The sequence below is a fragment of the Gossypium arboreum genome, chromosome 8 (assembly GCF_025698485.1).
Source record: "Gossypium arboreum isolate Shixiya-1 chromosome 8, ASM2569848v2, whole genome shotgun sequence".
NCBI classification, from domain to species: Eukaryota; Viridiplantae; Streptophyta; class Magnoliopsida; order Malvales; family Malvaceae; genus Gossypium; species Gossypium arboreum.
The window spans coordinates 67405947-67428210 of NC_069077.1; the positions used below are offsets into that span (position 1 = coordinate 67405947).

At 35.5% G+C, this 22264-nt stretch overlaps 1 non-coding gene across 1 annotated transcript; it reads left to right on the forward strand.

Moving 5' to 3' along the window:
• Positions 1-16252: 16252 nt before the first annotated feature.
• LOC128280243 (small nucleolar RNA R71) lies at positions 16253-16359 on the forward strand. Its single transcript, XR_008270423.1, has one exon. It is a non-coding gene; the product is annotated as a small nucleolar RNA R71 (small nucleolar RNA).
• The last annotated feature ends 5905 nt before the right edge of the window (positions 16360-22264 follow it).

Below are 22264 nucleotides of genomic sequence, written 5' to 3' on the forward strand. Positions count from 1 at the left end.
ACAAAATCAAAAGCATATTACATGGTATTCATTTAATGATTAAATATTCTCAATTAAATAACATACATAGCATTTTTATGTCGTCATACATGTGTCTCTCATACTCATTTTACCTTGTTTATTATAGTACCACTTATACATTTATACCAAGATTATCATCTTACCAAATATCTTCAGCTTAATCATCAAGCATTCATATTTAAAACTAGATCATATCTTTATAAAATACCACAATTCAGATACGCAAAATAATATGTTTGCCTGAAACATTTCAATTTAACTCCATACCCAACAAGCATTACATTGAGACTAGTCATATATATATAAATACATGTCATGATACATATCATTCTCTTTCTGTTTTCTTATAAAGACATATCATTTATTTCATTATATCAATATTTCATATACCATAGTTTCCATGTATTTCACATATATTTATTTTCCTCCTCCTCCTCTCCATTCCACATCCTTAATGTATATAGCATTCTTGTAAGTACGATTTCACAATTTACTAATAAATGCTCACATCAAACTGTCCACACGAGTCATAGTCACTTACTTATTTATAATTCGAGCTACAGAGCTCCAAATTAAGATCCATAAATTTCCCCTGAAACTAAACTCACATATCTTTCCACCATAAAATTTTCATAATTTTTGGTTTATGCAATTAGTACATTTTATTCATTAAAATTTCCCCTGTTTCACGTTCTGACAGTTCTGACCTCTCTTCACTAAAAATTAATTATCTCACAATACATAAATTGGATAATGTTCTTCTTGATTTATCTTGAAAAAAAACTCATTAGGGATTTTAAAAATATAAATTTAAGCCTCCAATTATTTTTATCCAAATTTTTGTGATTTTCCAAAGTCAGAAAAGGGGATCACGTAATCATTCTAAACTAGTCTCACAAAAACATAAATATCTCAAAATATAGAACTCCTTTTCTTTCTCTATTTATTTTATACGAAAATAGACTCATTAAGCTTTAATTTGATATCTAATAAAGTTTCTTATTCAATTTATACTATTTTTGGTGATTTTTCAAAATCAAATCACTGCTACTGTCCAAAACGGTTTTATTGCTAATTCACTCTTTCACACTTTCTTTGTATTAACCTCATTTTAACATACATATCACAAATGATTTTCACCACATTTCATACATCACAAGTATAGGCCCATGATCACAAGGTCACCATAAAATCATCCTCATGTATAACTTACTTGTTTATAACCTCACCACATCCTGGTCACTTAATAAACACCTCATTCACATAATCAAGTTCCTGCACTTATTCATCACAAAACTCACAAAGCAATACATAGAGAGTCTCCCGTTGAACACTTCGGATCAATCCTCGATACTTGGTGGTTTCAGCACATAGCTCTACCCATCATATAGTTCGACTCTCTTGTACACATGGTGAACACTCAGTACCACCCATGTAACCTAGCCAATTTATCTCGTAGCTCTCTTGTCTACATAGTGTCCTTCACCTGGAGCCACGCATTCGACCTAGCTACATATATCCCGTAGTTCTCTTGTCTACATGGTGTACACATAGATTCACCCATGCGACCTAGCTACATCATAATGTCTTGTAGCTCTCTTGTACACATGATGTACACTCAGCACCATACATGTGACCTAGCTACATACTATTTGTATCATCCAATATTTTCGAAGGTTCAACCGGGATTTCTCTCTCTTTTCCAACAATTTCACCAATCAAGTAATTATCCACAAACATATTTCTAATATTATTATAAAATATCATAATACAAGTAATATTGATGTATTACTTACATATAAACTTACATCTCATTTTATATCAAGGCAATAACATTAAATTACACATTGCCTTATTAAAAATCATATGAACTTACAATTTCCCATAATATCCATAATCATAGAAATCACATTTATGTATGATAATTCAATGCACTTCATGTACCATAGACATATTTTTAAATCAATTCATAAACTTGGCACCATAATCATTTAATTTAATATAATTCAATTAATTCACTAAATTTAACTTTCAAATATAAATTACAACATTATTGTTTGTATTATTATCATACGAACTTACATACTTTCAACACCTCGAAATCATAATGAATATATCAATTTTACATTGAAACATGCATAAATTAATGCTTATTATACATATGAACTTACTCGATACTAAAATGATCATTTTACCAACTTTCCCAATTTTTGATTTTTCTCTCATTCTAGGTTCAAATCTCATTTTTCGGGATCTAAAACATCATATTTTACTTATTTAATTAATGTACTATTGAAAACAGTCCTTAATTCAAACTTTGGAAAATTTACAATTTTGCCCCTAAACTTTTACATATTTACACTTTTGCCCCTAGGCTCGGGAATTAAAATTCATCCCTTTTTTCTTATGTTTTATGACATGCTGATCACTTTTCCCTTCTATGGCAACATCAAATTCTCACTCTAACATATACTTATGGCTATTAGGTATTTTTACCGATTAAGCCCTTTTACTCGTTTTCACTCAAAACCGAGTAGCACAAGTTGTCTAACATAATTTAAAACCTCATATTCTATCATAAAACAGCAAAATAAACACATTTCACCTATGGGTATTTTTCCAAATATGAACCCTAGCTTAAACTATTGCTAGAATAAGCTTAATCAAATTACCGGGATTCCAAAAACGTAAAGAACTTGAAAAACGGGGTTATAACGGACTTACTATTGAGCTTGGAAAGCTTGAAAACCCTAGCCATGGCTTCCCCCATGCTAATTTCGGCCTCCATGAGAAAGATGAGTCAATTTTTGGCTTTATTTTCCCTTTTTATTTCTTTTAATTACCAAATGACCAAAATGCCCTTCCTTACTAAACTTTCAAAAATTTCATCCATGTCCAATTTTTGTCCATCACTTAGAAATTGGTCAAGTTGCTATTTAAGACCTCCTAATTAATATTTCAAAGCAATTTTATACTAGAAACTTCTAGAATGCAAGTTTTGCAACTTATTCAATTTAGTCCCTAACTTCAAATTGAGCACTTTATACATAGAATTTCTTCATGAAATTTTCACACAATCATGCAATCATATCATAGACCTAAAAATAATCATAAAATAATTATTTTTATCTTAGATTTTGTGGTCCCGAAACCTCTGTTCCAACTAGACCCAATTTTGGGCTATTACAACTCTCCCCCCTTTAGAGATTTTCGTCCTCGAAAATCTTACCGAAGTGAAGTTTAGTATCTTTCTCATAATTTCCAGCATTACTAACTAAATTTTTTTCAAGACAATACTTTCAGAAACACTCTGTCATCAATTTGAATCCCAAGATAACTCAGTCAACTCTGATATTTCTCTAACTGTGTCCTTCACTTGTCAACCATTCTCAGTCTCTGGTCATATCTATAATTATTTTATCACTGAACACTTTGATTCCACACTTAGGAACTTAGTCAACATGATTCTCATGAATTTCCATTATATACACCTCATCGGTAAGAGGGTGAGGTTGTACAGTCTCTAACTCGATTCTGACGTATATCTATATGACACATTTTTTTCATTATCCATATATATCATTATAATCATACTATCCACTTCAAACAATTTATTATTCATATCTATCTTACATAAAATTTCCAATTATCTCATTTCAAACAAGTGCACTCACTCATACATTCTATGAATTTTGAATAACTTTAGTCATCACATTTACTAATTAATTTAGTCAAGCATGCAACAGCATATTTAGGCCAAACAAACATGAATAAACATATCACTATATAAACTTTCATCTGACATATTATCACATATATATATATATATATCACTAATTCTTATTCATACCTTCCCGAGTTTAACACATCATAGCTACACTTTATTCAAATACTTTAATACTACTATTAAATGGTCAGATGTAGCTCAGTTGGAGAATACTTCATTTTAAACAAAATGGTCCTCATTAGTGTCGGAAGACATCACACTGTCACATATTTGTGGCATGTATAACTAAACTCTCACACTTGCTATGTTAGTCTGAAAATTGACTAAACCTAATCTGATACCACTAAATGTAACACCCCTTACTCGTACCCGAGGCCGGGATAAGGTACGAGGCGTTACCGGACAAACATACAATATTTAAACTAAAATACGGGCCATAAAATTTCATTCATATTTCAAAACATTCATTCACTTACACATAGTCCCTTATTTGAGTCTACGAAGCACAAAACATACTTTAGAAAGGGTTCGAGACTAAACCGAGAACTTACGAAAATCTTGGAAATTTCATGCTTTAAGGCTTTACACGCCCGTGTCCCAAAGTCGTGTTCCATACACGGCTGAGACACATGGTCGTGTCTCTGCCTGTGTGGAATATACCTAGGCTATTTTCTAAGCTTTGGTCAACCTTAATCTCTTACACACTTATACAAAATCAAAAGCATATAACATGGTATTCATTTAATGATTAAATATTCTCAATTAAACCACAAACATAGCATTTGTATGTCATCATACGTGTGTCTCTCATACTCATTTTACCTTGTTTATTATAGTACCACTTATACATTTATACCAAGATTATCATCTTACCAAATATCTTCAGCTTAATCATCAAGCATTCATATTTAAAACTAGATCATATCTTTATAAAATACCACAATTCAGATACGCAAAATAATATGTTTGCCTGAAACATTTCAATTCAACTCCATACCCAACAAGCATTACATTGAGACTAGTCATATATATATATACATGTCATGATACATATCATTCTCTTTCTGTTTTCTTATAAAGACATATCATTTATTTCATTATATCAATATTTCATATACCATAGTTTCCATGTATTTCACATATATTTATTTTCCTCCTCCTCCTCTCCATTCCACATCCTTAATGTATATAGCATTCTTGTAAGTACGATTTCACAATTTACTAATAAATGCTTACATCAAACTGTCCACACAAGTCATAGTCACTTACTTATTTATAATTCGAGCTACAGAGCTCCAAATTAAGATCCATAAATTTCCTTTGAAACTAGACTCACATATCTTTCCGCCATAAAATTTTCATAATTTTTGGTTTAGCAAATTAGTACATTCTATTCATTAAACTTTCCCCTGTTTCACGTTCTGACAGTTCTGACCTCTCTTCACTAAAAATTAATTATCTCATAATACAGGAATCAAATAATGTTCTTGTTGATTTATCCTGAAAATAGACTTATTAGGGATTTTAAAAATATAAATTTAAGCCTCTAATTATTTTTATCCAAATTTTTGTGATTTTCCAAAATCAGAATAGGGTATCACGTAATCATTCTGAACCAGTCTCACAAAAACATAAATATCTCAAAATATAGAACTCCTTTTCTTGCTATATTTATTTTATATGAAAATAGACTCATTAAGATTTAATTTGATATCTAATCTGGTCTCTTATTCAATTTATACCATTTTTGGTGCTTTTCTAAAATCACATCACTGCTACTGTCTAAAACAGTTTTATTGCTAATTCACTCTTTCACACTTTCTTTGTATTAACCTCATTTTAACATACATATCACAAATGATTTTCACCACATTTCATACATCACAAGTATACGCCCATGATCACAAGGTCACCATAAAATCATCCTCATGTATAACTTACTTGTTTATAACCTCACCACATCCTGGTCACTTAATAAACACCTCATTCACATAATCAAGTTCCTACACTTATTCATCACAAAACTCACAAAGCAATACATAGAGAGTCTCTCGTTGAACACTTCGGATCAATCCTCGATACTTGGTGGTTTCAGCACATAGCTCCACCCATCATATAGTTCGGCTCTCTTGTACACATGGTGAACACTCAGTACCACCCATGTGACCTAGCCAATTTATCTCATAGCTCTCTTGTCTACATGGTGTCCTTCACCTGGAGCCACGCACGCGACCTAGCTACATATATCCCTAGCTCTCTTGTCTACATGGTGCACACATAGTATCACCTATGCGACCTAGCTACATCATAATGCCTTGTAGCTCTCTTGTACACATGATGTGCACTCAGCACAATACATGTGACCTAGCTACATACTATCTGTATCATCCAATATTTTCAAAGGTTCAACCGGGATTTCTATCTCTTTTCCAACAATTCCACCAATCAAGTAATTATCCACAAACATATTTCCAATATTATTATAAAATATCATAATACAAGTAATATTGATGTATTACTTACATATAAACTTACATCTCATTTAATATCGGGCAATAACATTAAATTACACATTGCCTTATTAAAATCATATGAACTTACAATTTCCCATAATATCCATAATCATAGAAATCACATTTATGTATGATAATTCAATGCACTTCATGTACCATAGACATATTTTTAAATCAGCTCATAAACTTGGCACCATAATCATTTAATTTAATATAATTCAATTAATTCACTAAATTTAACTTTCAAATATAAATTACAAGATTATTGTCAGTATTATTATCATACCAACTTACATACTTTCAACACCTCGGAAATCATAATGAATATATCAATTTTACATTGAAACATGCATAAATTAATGCTTATTATACATATGAACTTACTCGATACTAAAACGATCATTTTCCCAACTTTCCCAATTTTTGATTTTTCTCTCATTCTAGGTTCAAATCTCATTTTCCAGGATCTAAAGCATCATATTTTACTTATTTAATTAATGTACTATTGAAAACAGTCCTTAACTCAAACTTTGGAAAAATTACAGTTTTGCCCCTAAACTTTTGCATATTTACACTTTTGCCCCTAGGCTTGGGAATTAAAATTCATCCCTTATTCTTATATTTTATGACATGCTGATCACTTTTCCCCTATGGCAACATCAAATTCTCACTCTAACATATACTTATGACTATTAGGTATTTTTACCGATTAGGCCCTTTTACTCGTTTTCACTCAAAACCGAGTAGCACAAGTTGTCTAACATAATTTAAAACCTCATATTCTATCATAAAATAGCACAAAAAACACATTTCATCTATGGTATTTTTCCAAATATGAACCCTAGCTGAAATTATTGCTAGAATAAGCTTAATCAAATTACCGGGATTCCAAAAACGTAAAGAACTTAAAAAACGGGGTTATAACGGTCTTGCTATTGAGCTTGGAAAGCTTGAAAACCCTATCCATGGTTTCCCCCATGCTAATTTCGGCCTCCATGAGAAAGATGAGTCAATTTTTGGCTTTATTTTCCCTTTTTATTTCTTTTAATTACCAAATGACCAAAATGCCCTTCCTTACTAAACTTTCAAAAATTCCATCCATGTCCAATTTTTTTCCATCACTTAGAAATTGGTCAAGTTTCTATTTAAGACCTCCTAATTAATATTTCAAAGCAATTTCATACTAGAAACTTCTTGAATGCAAGTTTTGCAACTTATTCAATTTAGTCCCTAACTTCAAATTGAGCACTTTATGCATAAAATTTCTTCATGAAATTTTCACACAATCATGCAATCATATCATAGACCTCAAAATAATCATAAAATAATTATTTTTATCTAAAATTTTGTGGTCCCGAAACCTCTGTTCAAACTAAACCCAATTTTAGGCTATTACAACCGGACTCTGATACCACTAAATGTAACACCCCAAACCCGGCCCAAACGTTATGACCAAATTCAGAGTGTCATATGGAGAATGTTACTAAAGAAGTTATGTTTTATCCAAAAATCTTTCTTAGGGTTTGAAGAATGTTTTGTTTTAAGTTAAAGTGAATGGAAGATGTGCACCAGGTAGGAAGCCAGAAAAAAGGAGGTGAGTCTGTTGGATTGCTTAAGTACCAAGCTCTTCACGGATCCAATCCTAGACATGCACACATCCATTGCCACACTTTAAGCCTGTTACTAGTCCATGAATAATTAATTAAGTTTAAGTCTATTTAAAATATTCATTTCCTTTGAAAATGTTTACATTACGAAAGCTTTTCTCAGTTATCGTGTTATTTTGAAAATAACTTTTATAAACCGCGCCCTAGAGCTAACCAATTCAATAACCCAAAATAATAGAAATAATAAGAAGAGCGGTCTTATTACAACTTAAACCAGAATGAAAATAGTCAAAATAATAAATGCGAAACTTAAAAAAAATAGAAATTAATCTTCGTGGCCACTCTGAATCCCGCCCAGCTCCAAGTCCACCAACTAGGGCTCACCTGCAAGGATGGAAGAGAGAGGGGTGAGTTTGGAAAACTCAAGGTGTAAGGAAAACCCATCCAAAGCCCAAGTCAGCTCAAGCCCATTGGGCCTAAGCCCATTCAGATAACAATGTGTATTTGGCTGAAACCCTTTTTAGAATACAATAAATTGGACCTTAGCCCCATTTTCAGATAACAGTATGGCCAGAGGCACATTCCAGAAAAGATCAGACATATTCGTGTATGCAAGCCCAACCCAGCCTATAACCAACCGCTAAACTCCATCCGTACCAGCCCTACACTCTATGTGGGGAATAGCTCAACCCACCCAGCCCTACACTCCACAATTTAAAGAATGATGCTCGATTATCGAAGTTGAGGTAAAACCTCTAGTACGTGGACAAGCCACTTTCAGTACTTCCTCTATCAGTATCCCAGTCCCATGCACCAGATAATAATAGCATGGCATGCAGTAAATAATAACAGTCAAACATGCATTCAGGTAAACCTTAACCTTAGGGGTATATCAGTAATTTTACTCTTAGGGGTAAATCTGTAAATTGTCCATCTATAAAGGTATTTCAGCAATTTTATCAGTTTTAAGGGTTTTCATGCATATTCCCACCTTTCATGTACTAACAGAAACACTTACCGAGGGTTCTTACCGATTTGGGCCCGTTGGCCTACTATCCCAATTTTGGCCTATAAAGCCCAAAAATATCGAAGGCATAGAAATCATGCACTCTGCAGTCTAAACATTGTAGTTTACTAAAAACGTTAATTGATTTACCTCACGAGCATTCGCACACTCGAAAGTCCACAAAATACCGATTTTTCGACATTTCGACTTTTCAGTTTTTGCCGATCTAGACTATGAAAGGGTGTCAATTACACACCTGTTTGGACAATATGCTGACGAGATCCACACACGAACTGCCTACAATTGGATTACTAACACGTTAATCTAACTGTTAAAATGAACTACATATTAACCCCTTACCATATTTGGCCAAAAACACCTTAGGCACTAGCGATCCTACCTTTGCCAAAATTAGCGACTAGGTTTAGATCCAGTCATTCCACTTGTCCCCAGATGCATTCTACCACAATCTCCATAAGCTTGTGGTCTAACTGTGTTCACCGGAACTACTCGAACTGGTTCCTCCATCCTAGCTCCCTTAACATTTCGGTTTGTAGCACCAGTTGGTCCAGCATCCCTCTTGAATCAGTTTCAATCCCTGTCGCGGTTCTTTCGTTCGGCTTGCTTCACCTCTTCGGCTATCTTAGCCTTCTCTACCAGTGCAACAAAATCACGCTCCCTATGCGGAGCTATGAGCACCCTTAGCTCATCCCTGAGGCCATCCTCCAAACGAACACTGTGCTCATATTCAGTGGAGACAATGCCACTAGCGTACCGGTTCAATCACAGAAACTCTGCCTCATATTTAGCAACGGTCTTACTACCCTGGGTCAGGTTTAGGAATTCCTTTCTTCGTGCATCCACATAGCTAGCTCCGGCATATTTCTCCTTGAAGGACTGCTTGAACAACTCCCAAGTTACCCTCTCAGCTGGTGTACCCTCTCTCATAGTGATCCACCACTGATACGCCTCGTCCCGCAGTAATGACACCGACCCTTTTAACTTTTATTACACTGAGCAGTCCAGGTCATCCATAATCCACTCCGTGGCTTCCAGCCAATACTCAGCCACGTTTGGGGCTACTCCAGATATACCCCTAAAAACCTTCACTCCGTTGGCCCGAAGTCGCTCAGAAATGGACCCCCTACTCATGGGCCCAACATTAGCTCCGACCACCCTTTCCAAAACTCTTAACATGGCTTGGGACAGAGCGTTGTCCCCCGCGGCCCGATCATACGGCCCATTTTCATCCACCGGTGGTGGTCGTGCCACTCCAGCTGGTATGTGTTCAGAAGACGAAGATCCAGCCTGAGTACTACCTCGGCCTCGACCACGGCCTCTTCCCCGAGTAGCTCTCGTACTCATATCGATTTATCTATTTATGAATTTTATGCCGTTAGTTTATTGTTTACACTATTTATTATAGAATATCTTATGAACAGATAAAGTTTCAGAGTTGTTCTCGCGCGACAGCAATTTTGCTACTGTCTCAATTCCCTAGGGCTTAGTTTACTCTATATTCTCAGTTTTGTAGCCTTAATGCTACATTATCTATAGTACTATCTCTAAGGCTCAGTACTATCTACAGTACAGTTCAGTATATAAAACAGAAAGATACTTACAGGACTTGATGCCGGGGATTCAGTGTGCCACCTCATCAATTTTCAGACAAACTCAAAAGATTTAGGCCTTTTTGAAATCCATTTCTCTCACCTTTGGTTTAAAGAAAACAGGTTTGGAAATTATCTCCTTTCAACAAAAAATTTGTTTTCAAAAATTAGATTTTTCAAAAATACCCTCTTTGGGCTCAAAGTTTTGAAAACCTTTTTGGACCCGATCTACAGCCGAGTTGTTGCAATCGGGCTCTGATACGACTAAATGTAACACCCCAAACCCGGCCCAGACGTTATGACCGAATTCAGCGTGTCACATGGAGAATGTTACTAAAGAAGTTATGTTTTATCCAAAAATCTTTCTTAGGGTTTGAAGAATGTTTTGTTTTAAGTTAAAGTGAATGGAAGCTGTGCACCAGGTAGGAAGCCAGAAAAGAGGAGGTGAGTCTGTTGGACTGCTTAAGTACCAAGCTCTTCACGGATCCAATCCTAGACATGCACACATCCATTGCCACACTTTAAGCCTGTTACTAGTCCATGAATAATTAATTAAGTTTAAGTCTATTTAAAATATTCATTTCCTTTGAAAACGTTTACATTGCCGAAGCTTTGCTCGGTTATCGTGTTATTTTGAAAATAAGTAACTTTTATAAACCACGCCCTAGAGCTAACCAATTCAATAACCCAAAATAATAGAAATAATAAGAAGAGCGGCGTTATTACAACTTAAACCAGAATGAAAATAGTCAAAATAATAAATGCGAAACTTAAAAAAAATAGAAATTAATCTTCGTGGCCACTCTGAATCCCGCCCAGCTCCAAGTCTACCAACTAGGGCTCACCTGCAAGGATGGAAGAGAGAGGGGTGAGTTTAGAAAACTCAGTGTGTAAGGAAAACCCATCCAAAGCCTAAGTCAGCTCAAGCCCATTGGGCCTAAGCCCATTCAGATAATAGTGTGTATTTGGCTGAAGCCCTTTTCAGAATACAATAAACTGGACCTTAGCCCCATTTTCAGATAACAGTATGGCCCAAAGGCCCATTCCAGAACAGATTAGACATGTTCGTGTATGCAAGCCCAACCCAGCCTATAACCAATCGCTAAACTCCACCCGTACCAGCCCTACACTCTATGTGGGGAATAGCTCAACCCACCCAGCCCTACACTCCACAGTTGCAGCATTGCTGCTCAGTGATCAGTAAGTTGAGGCAAAGCCTCCAGTATGTGGATAAGCCACTTTTAGTACTTCCTCTATCAGTAACCCAGTCCCATACATCAGATGATAATAACATGGCATGCAGTAAATAATAGCAGTCAAACATGCGTTCAAGTCAACCTTAACCCTAGGGGTATATCAGTAATTTTACTCTTAGGGGTAAATCTGTAAATTGTCCACTTATAAAGGTATTTAAGTCATTTTATCAGTTTTAAGGGTTTTCATGCATATTCCCACCTTTCATGTACTAACAGAAACACTTATCGAGGGTTCTTACCGAATTGGGCCCGTTGGCCCACTATCCCAATTTTGGCCCATAAAGCCCAAAAATATCGAAGGCACAGAAATCATGCACTCTGCAGTCTAAACATTGTAGTTTACCAAAAACGTTAATCAATTTACCTCACGAGTATTCGCACACTCGTAAGTCCACAAAATACCAATTTTTCGGCATTTCGGCTTTTCGGCTTTTGCCGATCTAGACTATGAAAGGGTGTCAGTTACACACCTGTTTGGATGATATGCTGACAAGATCCACACACGAACTGCCTACAATTGGATTACTAACACGTTAATCTAACTATTAAAACGAACTACATAGTAACCCCCTTACCATATTCGGCCAAAAACACCTTAGGCACTAGCGATCCTACCTTTGTCGAAATTAGCGACTAGGTTTAGATCCAGTCATTCCACTTGTCCAAGCCTTCGATCAGCAGCCTCTAGATCACACTATTACCAAAATAAAACAATTATAACAATCCTTAGAGCTACAAGCCCAAATCGACAGCCTCCCTAACCTTTAGGGGGTTTCGGCCTTTTCTAAAACCTGAAATAAAGATTAAGTTCAAAACTTACCACAGGTTCCTTCGGTCAATGATTCCAATTAACTCCTACTCGATTCTGATGCAGATCTAACCCCTCAAATGATAACAAAAGTCGAGCCCTTAGAGAACTCAGAATTTGGCTATGTCCTTAAGGCTATGCGTTTTTGGCATTTTGCAACAGTGAAGAAAAGGTGAGGGTTTTGTAGTGGCTTTGTCGATAGAGGTTTGGGGTTCAGAAAAAAAAAGAATTGATCAAAAAGGATGAAGAAATATTAGTAGGTTTTGCTAGGAGAATTCGGCACAAACAATATGAACCTCCGGGATTTCGGCTTTTGTGATATTCGGCTATAAGGCTTAGAAATAATAGTAAGGAAGTGGTGTAGGGAAGAGTGATAGAAGGATTTGGCTATGGAGAAAAGAAGAGGAGAAGGTAGATGGAGAGAAAAAGAAAAGAAAGGAGGAGGAGGAAAGATAGTCAGAAAAATGACACACTTACCCCTAAATGCCGAATTTATACTTGGCATTTAACCTAGCAGAAATTTGCCCCCTAAGCAAACCCTTGGCCAGCCAACTCTTGCTCCCCAAGAGTCCACCATTCGGCCAATACTGCTCTTCCTAATCAGCTCCTAAATCCTCTCCCTTATCCCCTCCTTACTCAATCCCTTGAGCAATTTAAACTCCTCCTGACAGTCTTTCACTTGAGTTCCATTACTTACCCTTTCCAACCATAAAAATAATTCCCTTAATATGCTTTCGTTGTAACTTGAACCTTGGTTCTCCCTAGCATCCACACGCCACCTTTATAGCCTCCCCAGTTGCGTCACATGCCACTTTGCCACCTGCTTCCTTGTGTTTAATTTTTCCCAATTAATACTTAAAAGCCCAATTAACCAGAACCCCTTCTTCCTATGGAATCAAAACTAATTAAAATTATCGGGTTTTAACTTAAGCTTGGTCCTTCTAGAGCCCCACTAACCTGTTTAAATCTACACCAAGCAGACAGAACACCAAAAATTTAAAATTTGCCAACATCCATAGAATTCCCAAAAATTGGGGCGTTACACTAAATTAATATAAATTAAACTTATTAAATCAAATATTCAACCAAATTCATCCAAAAACACACAAATGGGTAAATTACACTTTTACCCTGATATTTTACATTGTTCACAATTTAGTCCCTATTGCATAAAATACAAAATATGCAAAATCTTACAACAACATAGTTATGTCGAATTTTCCTTATACTCATACTTGTCCATATATTTCATTTATTTTACATTTTACAATTTAGCCCTAATTACTCAAATTCATCAAAAATTCCAATACAAAACATATTAGTCCAAAACTTATATTTCATAATTCATTATCAAACATCATAAAACACAAATATTCATCAATGGTATAATTTAAAATATTCATCAAAATTAGAAATTCTAGCATGGGTCGATAGTATTCGAAGCAACGATCTCAAAAACGTAAAAATTAAAAAAAATCGAGCTAGTTACATAACTTGATTGAGCTTTACTAATGAGCGAACCCTAACTTGTTTCTTTCTTTTCTTATTTTGTTAATTCGGCAAAAATAAAGATGTATGAAAGCTTATTTTATTTATGATTTATATATTATAACATATAAATTAACAAATTATTTAATTTACCTAATTAACCTTTAAAATAAAATATGAAACAATGATAATGGTTTTCTACAACCGTCCACACTTAATATTTTTGGTCTAATTGCAACTTAAATGCCTCCACTTAAAAAGACAACAATAATTTGACCCTTTTTCAATTGGCCATCAAATTTTCATTTTATGCGATTAAGTCCTTTTATTTAATCGGGCACCCAAACGACAAAATTAATTCACAAAAATTTAACACATATAAATTCACACATAATAAACACAGAAAATAATTTTAAATATTTTTTTGACTCGGATTCGTGGTCCCGAGACTACTGTTTCGATTAGGGTCTAAATCAAACTGTTATAGATCCTCAACATAGTTGAGCTCCTTTTCCACTATTTAATCCTCCAAATCGGATACTGCAGAACAATCATCAATTGTGTCAGGAAATCGCATAGACTTAAAAACGTTAAATGTTACCTGATTATCCTGAACACGCATAGTATGCTCGCCCTTCTGCACATCAATAAGGGTCTTTCCGGTTGCTAAGAACGGTCTTCATAGGATAATCGACACTTCTTTGTCAGATTCAAAGTCTAGGATAACAAAATCAGTAGGGAAAATAAATTTATCTGCTCGTACCTATTCATCCTCGATTTTTCCTTCTAGATGTGCTAAAGATCGATCTGCTAGTTGAAGTGTAATCGTAGTAGGTCTAACTTTACCTATCCCCAACTTTCTAAATATTGGCATAGGCATCAAGTTTATACTTGCACCCAAGTTACATAGTGCCTTACCATAATACATTGCTCCAGTGTTACAAGGTATGGTAAAACATCTAGGATCTTTCAAGTTTGGGGGTAGTTTGTCTTGAAGATATGCGCTGCATTCCTTCGTCAAAGCTACCATCTCAAATTCTCCAAGTCTTCATTTTTTGGACAGGATATCATTCATGGACGTAGTTTGGCATTTGTTCAAGTGCTTCAACCAACGGGATGTTGATTTGAAAATGCTTGAGTATGTCTAGGAATTTCTTGAATTGAATTTCCTGCTTCTGCTTCTTAAGTCTTTGAGGGTAGGGTGGTGAATGTTTCTTTACTAGAGCTGGTTGATTCATTTTCTGCTGCAATTCTGCATCTAACAGAGTTGTTAGTTGATCAGAATTAGCTGGTTCTAGAATTACCTCGTCGGGTTCTACAGATTCTGGTTTTGTGAAACTGGAATTTTAACACTCGGTTGAACTTCCTCTGAGTCTTCAGCATCATCTAGCTCTTTTGCAGCTTCGGTAGTGTTGGGCTCTACTGTCTTTCCGCTCCTCAATGTTAACGCTTGCATTATTCCTTCCCCAAGTTTCTTGGATTCTCTGTATCACTAGGTAAAGCACCTTGTGGTCGGTTCCTAAGTTCAGTTGCAAGCTGGCCTATTTGGTTTTCTAGATTCTTCATTGTAGCTGCTTAGCTTTAAATTAAGGCATCATTCTTTGCCATGTGTGCCTTCAGCAGATTCTCCAAGCTATTGGATGGTTCAGCTTGAATTGGGTTCTGAACTTGTTGGGAGAAACTAGGTGGCTGAGTCAGTCTAGATTGGGCGTAGTTTTTACTGGTTCCAACTTACTCCAGGAAAAATTCGGGTGGTTTTGCCATGATGTGTTATAAAAGTTGGATTGCAGTCCTTGCCTTCCTCGGTTTTGGTTTTGGTTACCCATGTAATATACGGATTAAGGGTTTGATGGACATTCTTCAAACAAATGTCCTTCCCCATAATAAACACAAGCTATACTCTCAAATTGGTGAGATGGTTGGGCTACAAAACTATAGACCTATTAGTGGTAAGATTCTTAAGCATTGAGGATATTGAAGACACTTGAGACACAAGTGAAGTGAGAGCATCCACTTCATGTATTCCAGCTACTCGTCTTCCTGACGCGACTCAATTGGTTGGCTATTGATAATTGTTACTGGTGATCCTCTCGATGATTTCGTAAGCCTTATTATAAGACTTAGAAAGGAGAGCACCATTAGCAAAAGCGTCCACTACCATCCTCATGTGAGCATTTAGACCATTATAAAATGTCTCAAGTCGGATACAATGTGGGATTCCGTGATGAGGGTATTTCCGTAATAGTTCTTTGTATCATTCCTATGCCTCATACAAGGACTCATCATCCATTTGTTGGAAGGCAGTGATCTCGTTCCTCAACTTAGCATTCTTGCTAGGTGGGAAATACTTCATGAGAAATCTTTCGGCTAACTCTTGCCATGTAGAAATTGAGTTTTGTGGCAATGAATTCAACCAGGCTCTAGCTCTGTCCCTTAGTGAGTACGGGAACAGCTTCAATCATAATGCATCTTCGGGTACTCCAGCTAATTTGAAAGATTCGTTCACCTCCATAAATAGTCTTAAGTGAAGATGAGGATCTTCAGTAGGCATTCCACTGAATTGGCCCACAGTCTGAAGCATCTGGAACATGACTGGCTTCAGCTCAAATTGTTGTGCCTCAATTTCGGGTCTCCTAATGCTCGGATTAAGATCATTAAATACTGGCACAACATATTGTCTTAAGGCTTTATCCCTATCATCAACAATAAGGATAGGATTTTGAGCAGGGTTTGCTCCATTTCCTTGGATTAGATTTCCAAAGTTCATTTCTTTGATCTTTCTCTGGTTCGCTTGTCTTCTTCGCTGTCGAAAGGTTCTTTCTATCTCAGGGTCTACAGGGAGTAAGTCAATAATCTGGTCAATATTCATAAACACCTAAAATTATCAGAGAAAAATTAATTAAGTTAAAAATTAAACAGAAAAATAAACCAAAATGTAAAACTAGAAAATTAACAAATAATGGCTTTTTAAAACAATCCCCGGCAATGGTGCCAAAAACTTGGAACAACGAAAAAATGTGCAAGTGTACACAATCGCAACAAGTAATAAAGTGACAAGTAATGTCGAGTTATTGTACCCACAGGGACAGTAAAAAGAATTATTTATGAAATTAATTGTAAAACACTTTGGTGAAGTAAAAATAATTTGGTTTTAAAAGATGGTCAAAAACTATTTAAAAGCTAAGGAAATAATTAAAATAAAACAAAGGAGTTCTAATGCACGATTTCAAATAAGATTTAATCAAGGTAACATACTTGTGTTGAATTAATTATATTCCTTTAACTTAGAATAATTAAAATCATGTTTACATTGTTACGAATAAATTCACGGCAACTCAGTAATTGGATAACTTCTGAACATACTCACATACAAAAAACCATTCATCTCTTGACATATCCCTATGTCAATTCAATCGACTAAACAGATTCTAATAAGCAAACATGTTATTGCACATACATACTTATTAAATTCAACTAATCTCTTGCATATCCCTATGTCAATTCAAACGATTAATTAAATCTAATAAGCATATAGAAGACTATGTGAGGTAACAAGGTATCCCTACCTTGAAACAGTTTAATCACAATCATCATGCAAGTATGCAAGGCAATAATATCGCCAGATACATTGCTAATTTAACCTTCAGCTACCTTAGAAGAATAAACATGCACTGATTAAGTATTGTGTCAATTAATTATAATTTCAATACGTTTAAATAATTAATTCATTATTTATTTAACAATTATATTGCAAAAATAACTTAGGCATGATTTTACTTAACCAAGCAATTTACTGAGGCCTATAACAGCATAAACATCATTTGAACAATTCAAGTAGGCAGAATATAATCAACCCAACACAAGCTTAATTTTAAGCTAAATTGATTAAAATAAACATTTCAATAGAATAAATATTCATAAACATGTTCGTCAAAACAACAACAAAAATTAAAGAGATAGGGAACAAGAAACAAATCTGGTGTTTCTCCGTGGCTTGATTAGTTGCTCCGTTCTTCGCTCTTCATTGCCCTCGGCTATCAAGGTGACTTATGAACACCTAATTGCTGCTCCAAAATGGCTGATGAAAGCCTCTTTCCCAAGAGAAGAAATCGACACTTGAACAATAAGGGAAATGGGATGGAAAAAGTGGGAGAAAAGTGAGAGAGGAGAAGAGAGAATGAGAGAATGTTGTGGAATGAGGGATGGTTTGAATGATCAGCAAGGGATGGCTTTTATAGCTGATTGTGGCTGCTAAAAATAGAAAATTCCAGCAGCCAAAGAGGCCCCCTATGGCTGGCCATCTACTTGGCAAGAGTTGAGACTTTCAACTTTGCTAAAAATGGCCTGGAATTAATCTACAAAGCCACAATTAAAGGTGGGGTTTGAATGCAAATTAGAAGTCTTTCGAGGACCTTTTTGCAAGCATATTTAATCATCTAAAATGTTTATTTGGGTCAGCATATGGACGGTTCTGGGCTGCCCAATTAGTGGCTGGTTTGGTTCAATCAATATGGTTTGAGCAGTGCAGTTCAACTGGACCCTTTCTCCATAATTAATTAAAAATAATTTATTTAACCCAAATTAAATGGGGAATAAATTAAAATTAATTAAATTATGAATTAATACACATTTTCTGGATCGTCTTAGGCTGGAAATTCATGTGCCTCGATACTTCAAATTGCTTCTCAATTTTGTGCTTTCAGTAGTGTCAGCCGAGCCAATTTTCGCCCTTCGCGCGAATCTGTCGAAAATAGTCAAAATTAATCAAAATTGAGTATAAAATTAACTAAATTCACCATGTTCATATTTTTAACACAATTTAATTATTTTATAATATTTAATTATTTTTTGATAATAATTTAACCAGATTTGCATGAATTTAAGTAAGAATGGGTATGAAAAAGTCTATAAATTTTTGTGTTTCAAATGTTACATATGGGCCAAATTTCATACATGAACCCGAGCTCAAAATATAACTAGAAATGGGTAGATCATGCTTCAAAGACTTCAAAAATACAAAGAACATTAAAAATGGGGCTACGGAGCACTTACAATCAAGCTTGGAAATGTTGAACAAAACCCTAGCTATGGCTATTGAGAAATTCGGCTAGCACTTGGAGAAGATGAGCACATTTATGCTTTGATTTTCCCTTTTTATTCTTTTAATTACCAAATGACCAAAATGCTCTTAGGGTCTTTCTTTTAAAATTTTTCCATGCATGCCCATTTTTGTCCAAAATTATATAAATTGGTCAAATTGCTAATTAGGACCTCCTAATTTATAATCTAAAGCAATTTCATGATAAAAGCTTCTAGAATGAAAGTTTTGTATCTTATTTAATTTGGTCCCTAAAATTCAATTAGACATTTTATGCATAGAATTTCTTCATGAAACTTTCACATAAGCATGCATTCATATCATAGACCTCATAAGAATCATATAATAATTATTTCTATCTCAGATTTGTGGTCTCAAAACCACTATTCAGTTCTTACGAGCATCCTAATCGGTAGTGATCATGTATGTGTTGCGCACTACCGCAGCTCTGTGTGAGCGTCCTGTTACATGGTTTGATCAGTTGTGATCCAGTGTGTAATGCGGATATAAACACAACTCTACATGAGCATCCTGATATAAGCTCTTATGGGCTTCTGGACGTCTCGCTTGAACTTCCTGTTACCTTATCCGGTGCTCTTTGATATTAACTCTTCAGAGTTATTTGATAAGCTCTATGAGCTCCCTGAATAAAATTCTTATGAGTTTTCTGTTTAGCCTGGATAAATGTCCTATTACATGGCTCATCTGAGCATCCTGATATGTGGCTCAAGAGTGTGCTCTCTGATTAAGTGCCCTAATGGCTACCCCTGATTTTGAATTGATGGTTTACAGTTTTGTACACCTTGTGTGTACTACCCGAGTATCCATCTATATTTTAATAATTCATTGGAAAAAATTCTGATATGAGAATTTATGAGATTAAAAGAGTTATTTCCAAAATACTTCTGAAATACCTGAAAAAAGTGCAGCATGATGAGCTCATCCATGCTTACTTAATGTACATGTGAATTATGTGGCTAACTTGTTTATTTGTATGTATGTGATTAGGAAAATTTGCTAATTTGTTGGAAAGCGTGTTATTGTTATGCTTATTTAAATGAATATGATTGGTAAGTTTACTTTCCATTATACAAACTTACTAAGCATTGAATGCGTACTAGGTTTTATTTTCTTTGTTTTATAGTGTTTTAGAAGCTCGTTAAGGTTGGAGAATGGTCGAAGAATCATCACACTATCCTCCAGCTTGTTTTGGTATAAAAACTAATCTTATTTTGATATAATGACATGTATAGGTTGACTTGGCCTGTGTTGGCATGTAAATAGTTGTTTGTAACTTAGCCATTGGAATGGCTAAAAATTGATTATTTTGGCATGTTATTATAAGGATATATATCATGTTTAGCTTATATGTATGTGGTTTGGTTAAATTGAATTAGAGTAAAATATAAATCATTACAAGAAGGTAAGTTTGATCATGTGAATATGTGTTACTATTTCATACATGTTAATGATGTTTGTTTGATTTATATGACTTGAATTGGTTGGCAGATGTATGCAAATGTTATTGTAGGTTGAAAGTTAAATTTGGGTGAGAGATAAGGTTAAGAAATGACCTTATTTTGTCCATACAGGTAGACACACGGGCGTATGTCTTGACCGTGTGTGACACATGGCTTGGCACATGGGCATGTGGTTTGGCCGTGTGTCCCCTGCATCTTAAAATTGAGAAATAGAATGCTTAGAATTGGGCACACGGGTGTGTGTCTCAGCCATGTATGCTACACTGTAATACCCTATACCCATAACCCACGTCAGGGTTGAGTACAAGGCATTACCCAACTTGATCTCATGCATATAACCCAACTCAAATTACCGAGACTCGGTCCAAATTAAAACTTTTTCAATTTATACTTTAGTCTTCTTATTATGTGCCTACGAACCTCAAATAGACCGTTGAAAACCATTCGAAACCATTTCGGGTCCTTAAGGCAACCTTAGGAAATTTGCCTTCAGAATAGGGCACACGCCCGTGTGGAACAGTACCACGGCCGTGTGACCATTTCGACATGGTCGAGCTAATGGTCCGTGTGGCTCACACGGCCTAAGCACCCTGGGACACACCCATGACCCATACCCGTGTAGAATTAAATTCTAATTCACACCTACAGGGTTTTCACACGGCCAGACACACGCCCGTGTCAATGGCCCGTGTCCCTCACACGGCCACGACACGCCCGTGTCCTAGGCTGTGTACAAAAATATGGACATTCTATTTCTGATGTTAGCATGCTCAAGATGTCACACAACCAAGGCACACGCCAGTGTACCGGGCTGTGTCCTCCACACAGTTGAGACACACGGCCGTGTCTCTACTTGTGTGTTTATTACCTTGCATACTGACTTGAAATTTTTACGTGCAGGAGACACACGACCGGACAACACGCCCATATGGTAGGCCGTGTGTCACATACGGCCTAGACACACCCCCGTGTGTCTACCCATGTAGACAAGATAAGGCTATTTACCAAGCCTTATTGCCACCTTTACATACCTAGTTCCATGCAAATACCAACCAATACCAAAACAAGCATAAACTAAATCAGTCACAATAGACATTCATCCAATTATAAAAATGCCTCTTTAATAAAACTCAAAATGAATATTAGCCATTAAACAGGGCTTAATACAAAATGAAGGGTATCCAACCCAAGCCAACACATTTGGCCAATTCTCAAAGACACAAAATAATAAAGTCTAAGTCCTATACATGTCATATTCAAAAATATAAATCCAACTATACCGAATGCTTTGGTTGATAGTGTGATCGATATCTCTGACTTCTGGAATCCTTGAGCTAATTAGGTGGCACTCTAAGGAAATGGAAAGGAAAGGGAGTAAGCATAAGAGCTTAGTAAGTTGCATATAAGTAAGTATACAACAACAATATACCAACAACTAGCATGCTCATAATACCAAGGTAGACATAAGTATAACTTGCTCATTACTGTCCATACAAATCTTAAGTTATATATATAGAGAGCTCATATCTCAAATGTACCAATTAGGTACCTGTACAATTCACAACATAGTTATACTTTCCTCATTAGCTTATTCACTGTTGAACCATTTGGAACACTATCGGATATTCATTAAGCCTCAAACATAGGTA